Here is a 10,000-nt window from a genome sequence, read left to right on the forward strand (position 1 = left end):
TTTAGACAACAGACAAAAAGCCCAAAGCATAACAGCACATCTCTTTAGACAGCCATGCAAATCTCTCTAAACAGCCATGCAAATCTCTCTAAACAGCCATGTGATTGGCTGAGTCTGAGTGGCTCCCAGAAGGCATTGCTCTAATGGCTCCCAAGAAGCCATTGCTATATCATTGTGTTACTTTTATTTCTTTTTGGTATATTGATGGCATGAGAGATACATGTTTTGTGTTAATCTTATTTCTTTGTTTCATTGTTTGCTTGTATGCTGAGTTTTTTTTTTTTATTGAAACCGTGACTCTAAGGAGTGTGGTGACCAGTGAAGTCCCTCCCCTGACGTAGTCTTGTAGACTATTGCCATGATACCTATTATTCGTTAGAGTCATTGTTAATGATAGTGATTGTCAATGGTATCATGGCAACTGTCTTTGAAATGTGGCGATTGCTTATGGTATTGAGGCAAAGTGAATTGCCATGGGCTGAGTCAGCTCAAGCAGCCGAGCTATTGCAATGCTAAAAGCAGCTGAGCTAGCGCCTTGAGCAGCCGAGTTATTGCTATGCTAAAAGCAGCTGAGCAACCCAGTGTGTGCTTCAAAGACAGAAATAGCACCCTCAACAGGTGTTGCGCCCTTTGAGGCAGCGCGTCCTATGACTGCGAAAATATATGGTAATTAAAACCCGCATTACCCGCGCAGCTGACTGCACTGGGAGCATTTAAAAAGAAGACACGCTCGCCTTGCTTCCCCACGACTTCTCCAAGTCACTTTTATGTTGTCATGTCTGCTCTTCGCTGATTGGTTGATTCTTCTGTCTGTTTACTTGAGTCTGCCCCGCCTCAAAATATTGCTTCATACGACTGTGACCATACTCAAGCACTGGTACAGTGTTGAGTCTGGCTATCAAGGCTAACAGAGCTCCACAACACACTTGCGCAGTGTGAGCGGTTTTGCCACAAGATTTCACAAGTGGATGAATTTCTCGTTTTGCATAAATTCAAAATTTTAATCGCAATTGTACGATGAGGTGACTTCGAACAAAAAGAGTGCTGTGTGCTCTTCTTCTTGTGTCTTGTAACCAGGCTATGTATGTGTTGCAGTTTTGATTTTTATTATACAGACAGATGAGAATGCACTTACTCGTGATAGCGTGAGTGAGCAAATACAAAAATTATAAAAATAAGTTTGTAGCAAAGAAACCTTTTCGATAATGTGGCAGCCCACTTTGATTTTTTTCTTGTTTTCCTGAATTAGTATTCCAAAAATCAACCAATGAATGAAATGAAAGAAAGATAAGAAATATATTAATCCGCTTTTCTCCATGTTATAATGGAAGACGACTCTTTGTCAATGGAGGAGCGATCGTCCTGTCCTCTATTTTACTTCTTAGCAAAAGTTATCGATAAGCAATAAATAGTTGTTTTAATAAATAGATGAATATTTTTTTCGTTTTGTTTTTTAAGTAAAAAAACCTCAATGCCCAGATCAAACTTTCATGTTCAAAAAGTGACGTGGGTTGCATACCACTCATATATGTTGGGTGCAGCAAAACACTTAATACAGTCATTGATATTATAAAATGTACACTCACAGCGTTACAGCGTCACATTTGCCTTATAAACATGTTTGCATGAAATGCACATTGCATTCAGATTGCTTTAACACTGCTTGTAAAAAAGTGTTCGGATCAAGTAGGGCTGGGTATTGATTCAGATTTTCAAAACCAATTCAATACTAATTTGCAAGGCCCCGATTTGATTGATTCACTTTGATTTTCGATTCAGTCAAAGATTTCATTCAGTACCAATTTTAATTTAATCTGCAACACAATCCCAGGAGAACTAATGCAGCAAAAATATGATTTTTTATATTAAGAATTGAACCCAATGCAGTTAGCTTAATCATGTATCTCATTGAGCATGACCTGATCAAAACAAATTATGAAATCAATTGCAACTGTGGGGCAGGTTGTGTTAAGTGTATAAAACTCACTGTAAACTTTTGACATAAAAATATCTGTAGCACCCTTAGTGGTATGCAAAATCCAAAGCTAATAACACTTACACTCGTCTAGGTTTGGAAAGATGGACACCTTTAATTATCAATATGACTTGCAAGAAGCGCATCCTGGTAAGCTAAATAGCATGATTTTATTGCTTTCACAACACAATGTGGCAAACAAAAAAATATATGAAAATGAAACTTCAATAGGCAGGCCGATTGAACACTCGAAATTGCCCCTAGGTATGAGTGTGAGTGCGGATGGTTGTTCGTCTCTGTGTGCCCTGCAATTGGCTGGCAACCAGTTCAGGGTGTCCCCCGCCTGCAGCCCGAAGATAGCTGGGATAGGCTCCAGCACCCCCCGCGACCCTAGTGAGGAGAATCGGTACAGATGATGGATGGATGGATGGATGAAACTTCAATAGAGCTCTTCTATTGAACAGCTAAAAAATGTAAAATGCTGTTGTACCAATGAGTAAGGGTTTTGGCTCATCACTGAACCCCTCAAGGTTAAAAATGCAAGATAATTTCTGATCCCCCCCCAAAGAAAATCTACACGCGGTGTAGAAATTATATAATCACTATCAATACATTATGTTTGTGATATATTATTATACAAATTTACCGGTCTGACATACATGTGTAGAAGACATTTTTACATGCACTGTCACAATTATTTATGGCAAAATGACACCATTTAACAGCAGTCCAAATGGTCACAAACATCTCCCCCAAAAAAAAAGAAAAACAAAAAAACAAACGCCAGTGTACAGACATTTATTTTGGTTCATATTGTTGTGTATTATGTTCAATTATCCTTGCCAGACCAGTTGAGGTCTCCTGGGTAAAATAAAAAAAAATGTATAAAAACTAACAAGTTAACGTTACATCCTACAATAAAAGGAGAATCAAAAGGCCAAGCATACATTTATTTTAGCCGACATTAAAAATTTAAAGCAAATTTATTCCTTACTTCAACTTATTCTTTGATGTAATTTAAACCATATATACATTTTAATATACAATTATATTTAACTTTATTTTGCTACTAAAGAGACGACCAACTTGTTAATGTTGACGAGAAGCTTTATTTTCAAAGCGAAAAGCTTCCGAGAGAGATTTCCGCTCCTTGAGATCGACTTTATTTTGCTATTAAAGAGACGACCAAATTGTTAATGTTGACGGGAAGCTTTATTTTCATTGCGAAAAGCTCACGAGAGATACTTCCACTCCTTGAGATGGCTGTGAGCATTGAGCCACATGCCGTGGATACCCTATTGATGTAATAGATACATGGGCCACCTTGTGGCGAAATGAGGTAATACCACCATACAAAGGTTTTCCAACCATATGTTTTGGGGGGGTTATACATTGTTTTATGAATTGATATCGGACTATGAAGAGCAAAATTTATGAAATTCAATACATCAATTTTTTTTAAACCCAGCTCTAGACTATTAAGTGTCATCTATTTATCAAGTATACAGAATAATCTCCCTATAGTCACTGCCATGAGTGACAGTAAAGTACCATTACCAATAGGCTCATTGGTTGATGCTGTACGTTGACATTTTATGGATAAATCTGGGCATTTACAGGGTAGAAAAATAAAGTACCAACCTTTGCACGATTTTACAAGTCTGGATATTTTTGGGCACATGCAATTTTCAGTTGTTGTGCGTATGCACAATTTCACTAGGAATCTTCCACATATTAAGATAACAATACTCAGGTGATGGGTTTCTTACCTGGCCACAGCCTCACTGTACACAAACCCAGCATCAGCTCTCTTCACAATTTCAAAGCAGAGGTCAGCTCCATCCATACTAGGAAGACGAGGATAGTGCAGTTATTCGTGAGTTTAAGCAAGGATTGATGGCAAATGATCAAAAATGGAACAGCCAATCATAATCTTAGTCCAAAATAACCGCAACCAATTAACAAATTAACTGTGTGTCACATTGGAAGTTAGATTGTAGCAGAGTAGTGTTTTTCTTTACCTTTTGTAATGAACATTTGAAATTCCAACAAAAAAGAGCTGGGCAATTTAACACGTTAATTTCACATTCATTTACATCAGGGGTGCTCATTACGTCGATTGCGATCGACCAGTCGATCGCAAAGGTAGTATGGGTAGATGACATAAAAAATAGACGTCAGCCTATCATTATCCGTCACGTGATTGATACAGGGCAGCCAGTCAGATGACACCTGTTTTTTTTTTTGTGACACATAGGTCACCACGCATGCGCAATCAATGGTGGTAAGTGCAGCACAACTAACAAGCTAGCGAGTTGGTTACCTCCAATTTTAAGCCCTCGTTTTATTCTCTTGAACTCAAGGGGGGTATAAACATGAGTGGGGGTGCTGGACCAAGTAAGAAGACAAAAACGTATCACTTTAATACGGAATGGGAGGAGGCGTTGTTTTTCATAATGACATTTTTGAAGTGCGTTTGCCTCATCTGCCAGTCTACCATCACAATACCATAGACGGGAAATGTGGAGCGGGATTTTCGGACTGCAGTCATTTTTCAGACAACTTACTTGAAAAGCGAAAGCCGCCACCGAGATTGGCTACATCTACATACATTGTACAAAAAAAGTCTCACACCCACACACCCTCACTCTTTCTCTCTCTCCCTCCCCCTATATATACACATATATATATATATATACATATATATATATATATAATATATAATATATATAATATAAAATATATATATAAAAATTTTTATAGTAGGTAGATCATTTTGCCTTGGTCATTTTATAAGTCGCTCGCATGCTGAAAAAGTCTGAGCACCCCTGATTTACATGTTTATTAATGCAGACAATCATTTTATCGCACATTAATTACGTTTGTGCTAATTCTTTTATTGTGAAAGGCTGTTGCTTCCGGCTACAGACCTCAACGGAAAAGAAAACGCTGCTTTGTATTCAGGATACAAAAAAATAATAATAACTGTATAACATTACTGTTGCAGAAAGAAACAATCAGATAAGAGGTACATTTAATAAAAGAAATATTTTTTTTAGAATTACATTTTTAATTTGTGGGAGAGAGATCTCGCAGTCGAGTCCTCTTGCAGGCTAAACAAGAAGGGAGTAGATGGTGACTATTTTGGATTGTATTCACCGCAGGAATTATTCATTTTAAAAACATTTACAAAGAAATGTGTCAACTGTCAAAAACATCCGGACAGCTTGTCATCATGGAAGATTCTTCCAGTATTCCAAAACTATGCTTTTTTTACAGCTATAAAAAAAACTGACAAATATATATAAATAAACAGCATATTGATTTTTTTTGTTGTATTAATTTCTTTCAACATATCTGGTATTGAAGCAATCCAAAAATAATTAAATGTTTACCTGCTATATTAATAATATGGCACTTAGATTTCATTACTAACTGTATTTTTAACAGGTAACTAGTAACTGTATGTATGTATCCACTTAATAGTCAGATGCACCCCATGTTTGGAATAAATGGATCGTATTGTAAATGGCAAAAAAAACACGACGTTTCCAACTGCTTTAATTCACTTGCATCCTCCTCGCACAGGCGAACACGGAACAATAAACAGAGTCACGCAGGTTCTTGCGATATCCGCACACAACATGCGGGATGTTAACAATCTCCCTCTTTCTTTAAACAAAAAAAAAAATAAAATAAGAAAAGTGGCAGCAATCCTGAACATTTATAAAATGCATTTAACAGAACACAAATTCAAGGAAAAAATTCACATAACGTGTATAACATCACTGCACCCATACACCTTCTTCTAGGGCTTTAAGAAGCATCAGGGGAGAAGCACCTTTTTTTGTTAAGCAGTCAGCAAGTTGTGACTTTGCATCTGACCAGTGCACTTTGATTTTGTTTACCTGAAGCAGTTCTTTGATACTGCTTATTTCTAACCTAAGTCTCTTTTCTGTTACCTGTTTTTTGGATTTGAGAGCATCAAACAAGGAATGGTTATCAGTGACACAGATGAGAGGAAGAGTATTCAGGTCGGCTTTTCCAAGCTCAGAATAGAGTGTAGCCAAGAACTTGGCATTGTCAATCGATCTGACATTGCCAATGTTTCTCCTGCCAGTGTACTCCTCACTACACGTCTGATTTTCTTAGATTGCCAAAACAAAGGGGAGAATTTTCCAAAATTTCCCGTGAGAGCTATTAAAGCCCCACCCTGTGTGCCTCCATCTGGAAGATTCCCCAGCGAAGCATCACTGAAGACAGTCAAACTCAAATAATCATTTTCGCCCAAATACTGAAATTTAAGTGTGACTTTCTCTAACTTTAGTTTCCGTATCACCTTGTTGGTTTCATGTATGGACGGAACAGTAGCATTTCTAATGTTCGATGCCAGACTGCATGTGTCAAACATAACATCAGGTCTTGTTTGTTTAGCAACCCACAAAATCTGTCCAATTTTGGACCTGAGCTGATCTCTCTCTGACTCATTCAGTGGAGCATCTCTCTGTACAGAACGCGCCTTCTCTAAAGGAACTGGTTGTAGGGTCTCAATGTAAGTGTTCTGATGCACCTGCACTACACCGTCAACAGTTGCAATGTCCATCCCCACATATGAAAAATTCTCATGTTCTTCATGGCTCACATGAAAAGCAGACTTAATTACAGGGATAACATTGGAAACGAAGTTCCAAAGAAAACCATCCACATGACACGCCAATAATCCTGTGACCAAAGATTGCTCATTCTGCCAATAGAATATTGCAGGGTCAACTTGAGACATTTTACCACCAGTTTTCAGCATGAGTTGTCTGTCTGACTTTGTTGTACCAATAGAGGGATGCGTCCGCAAGTCCATACATGCATTTCTTTAGTTTCCATAGAACACTGCTTCTGTTCACACCAGCTTCTGGTGGGGGGTGAATGTAAATGTCTCTCGAGAGTTCCATTCCCTGTAGAAAGGCTGACTTAATATCCACAGAATGAACCGTCCACTTGTTTTGACATGCCACAGCTAACAGCAATCGAAGTGACTCGGATGCGCATGTAGGAGAATCTTTTTGCAACTTGTGAATATTGATTTCCTCAAAACCTCTGCCACAAGGCGAGCTTTAGTTACAATACCATTAGCAGTTTCTTTCAGTGTACAGACCCGTCTAGTAGAAACACATTTTTGACCTTTGTTAATGATCTCTTCATAAACATTGTTCTTTTTCCAGTTATCAATCTCTTGCTGTTTAGCCGCATCAAAAGAGATGTCTTTGGTAATGAGTACATCGGCATCAGTGTTTTCACAATCTGTGTGAAGATTATCAACCTGTGACATATCTAATGCTTGTCTTTGTCCCTCACTTCCATTAGGTTCTAGCCGCTGCAAATTGTACCAATTTTTGTATTGCCCCTTGGCCTTTCCTGCTCTGCCTAAAACTCTGGCAGTGTACTGAGTATCATTATCTTTGTTTGTAAATGTGACCACCTGACCCCTTTTTAATTTTACATCAGTAGATGAAACAGCAGGAGTTACATCACTCTCTGTTTCTGGGCCCCATCTCATCAGTCTGTCTGTTCGTGTCTTTATCATTTATTTCTGTGTTTTCAGTAATTTGTTCTCCTCCATGAAGACACTTTGTTCATCATCTGAATTCTCTAACACATCAGTCTGAACCATATTTTCATTTTCTATACCATTGTTGGGAACACTGCGAAGTGCAGGTTCATGCTCATTGTGTGCATTTAATTTACTGGATTGATGCACTCTGACAAGAATTCCGCCATGTCTTACGACCACAACGGCTCCATCCTGACCTATAACTACAGCAGGACCCTTCCACTCTGAACTATCCTGTCGCTTATAATACACTTAGTCACCTGTTTCATACATTTCATCTGTAGGTCTGAGCTGCTTACGTAACGCCCTTCTAATTCTTTCAGAGGATTCCACCTCTGTGAAAGCTTTTCTAGCAGCATGTAATGCTGTTAAGTGTTGCCCTACTCTAGTACTCATATTCGTACTCTCTAGAGCAGGTGGTTTATCAATTAAGACAGACGGAAGTCCAAACACAAGCTGGTGTGGACTATAACCATGCACATTGATCAGACTGTTTTTGGCCATAAGAGCCCAGTCTAAAGCAGTTTTCCAGCCACACCCATTTTCCTTTTTTACTTTCATAAGTGTCTCAGTCAGAGTCATATTGTGTCTTTCCAACAAACCGTTGCTCCAGGGACTGTACCCCGCTGTAGTTTTCGTCTCACTGTTGAATTTCTCCGCCATGTCTCTAATCTCCTCATTATTGAACTCTCCACCATTGTCCGTGAAGATCCGCTTGGGGGCACCGTGAATACGTCTCCACGAATGAATGAAGGAGCTGACTATATCCGAAGGTTTCTTAGACCTCATGATGTTTCCAGCGCTAAAACGTGTGAAGTGATCGATGATGTGGAGGTACCACACACCAGGTTCCAGCTCATGTAGATCCATTGCCACTGTTTCATTGTATTCGGAGGCTAAGGGCAAGCCAACTGCCGGGTTGGGCTCAGTCCTGCGGTGTTTCTGACATATCTCACAGTCACGAATGATGTCCTCCAGAATGATCAGGCAGTCTTTGTCAGTATTTCCAGAGCTTTGAATAAGCCTCTGCAGCCGGTCAGCGGAGGCATGACCAAACTGCTTGTGAAGCTTCAGGAGCACTTTGCGTTTTTCTCTAGAAGACATCCCTGTTGTGACACCAAGAACTTCACCTTCATTGTTGCTCACCTTTGTATTTCCATCTCTTATGTCCACACAGTAGTGTCCGGAACTGGTGAACTCAAGAGGCACTTGTTGCTTCAACATGACAACTCTGTCATTCTCCATGTCTAAAACAGTCCCTGCTTTCTTTAAAGACATTTTGATCAACAATAAAGGAATATCAGCAGGAACAACTTCTGTTTCAATGTGACATTTTGTTTGTCCAATCTTGGCTGGGATCTTTACTTTTCTATTGGAGTGCACCACTTGCCCATCTCCAAATCTAAAAGGCCTGCAGCTTGGAGATTGTGTTTGCTGCAGTTTGTTCACTTGACTTTGGCTCAGTTCTTTAAGGTAACAATCCAGCCACTTCTCACCACAAACAGTACGGGTGGGTGCAGTGTCAATTATGGCCGATCCCAGTGATTCAGCCAGAAATATCTCAGAGTTGGTCACAATCTTAGTAAACAGTGTGATGTTACACTCCTCCACACCATCACCTTCCGTCAACTTGACTTCATTCCTCCGATGAGGACAATCCTTCACCCAGTGATACGTGCTTTGACAAATAGCACATTTTGTTTGCTTGCCATATTTGTCGAGTGGATTTTTACCTTGCTGTGGCGGCCGCTGTCCACTCTGTGACGAGACGTTACTTCTTCTGAATTTTTCGGATACTCTTTGCTTTTGATCCGTGAAAAAGGCGGTATCCTTCATCTCACTGCCGTTAATTGCGCCGGTGATTTTCCCTCCGAAATCCTTTTCAACGGCGATTTCATCGATGCAAATGTCAAGTTCGCAATCTGTCTATTCTTCTCCTCGAGACACGCTGTATCCAGTAGTTTAAATGCTAACACAGCGTCAGGCAGGGCCATGTTGTACTTTTTCATCCGGTTGTATCTTTGCTCGAAGTCTATTAGATAGTCCGCCATGGATGCCGCACTGTCTTTTGCTATCGAGTCAAAATACGAATACGCTTCAAAAGCGCGGTCTTTTTCTTCTCTCAAGAACACCGTGTCCAACTTAGCGAGAAGTGTTTCCATACCATTTTCTTGATTTAGATCCTCCGCGGATATTTCCAAAGCAGTCTCTGGGGCTCTTCCTTCGAGACCCAGCGCCACCGCAAGTGCCTGATTCTTTTTTTCCCAAGTCCGTAACAAGTCTCCAAATGCTAACTTCATTTTTCCAGCACTCGTATGGTCTGGCTTCGTCAAATTTCTGCGGTACTCTATAGTTGGAAACCATCCTCTGCTACCATGTAAATGGCCAAAAAACACGACGTTATTAAGTTTCCAACTGCT

The 10,000-nt window shown here is 39.6% G+C and overlaps 1 long non-coding RNA gene across 1 annotated transcript in view; it reads right to left on the reverse strand.

Annotated features, from left to right (window-relative positions):
• LOC148314275 (uncharacterized) overlaps positions 1-10,000 on the reverse strand; it is a 14,829-nt gene that overhangs the window by 2,160 nt on the left and 2,669 nt on the right. Inside the window, exon 2 of the long non-coding RNA XR_015841857.1 lies at positions 3,745-3,822. This is a non-coding gene — a long non-coding RNA (uncharacterized LOC148314275). The remainder of the gene's footprint in view (positions 1-3,744; positions 3,823-10,000) is intronic.

Source organism: Idiotropiscis lumnitzeri, unplaced genomic scaffold (genome assembly GCF_059441095.1).
Source record: "Idiotropiscis lumnitzeri isolate Australia: NSW breed Sydney's pygmy pipehorse unplaced genomic scaffold, RoL_Ilum_1.0 HiC_scaffold_346, whole genome shotgun sequence".
Taxonomy (NCBI): Eukaryota; Metazoa; Chordata; class Actinopteri; order Syngnathiformes; family Syngnathidae; genus Idiotropiscis; species Idiotropiscis lumnitzeri.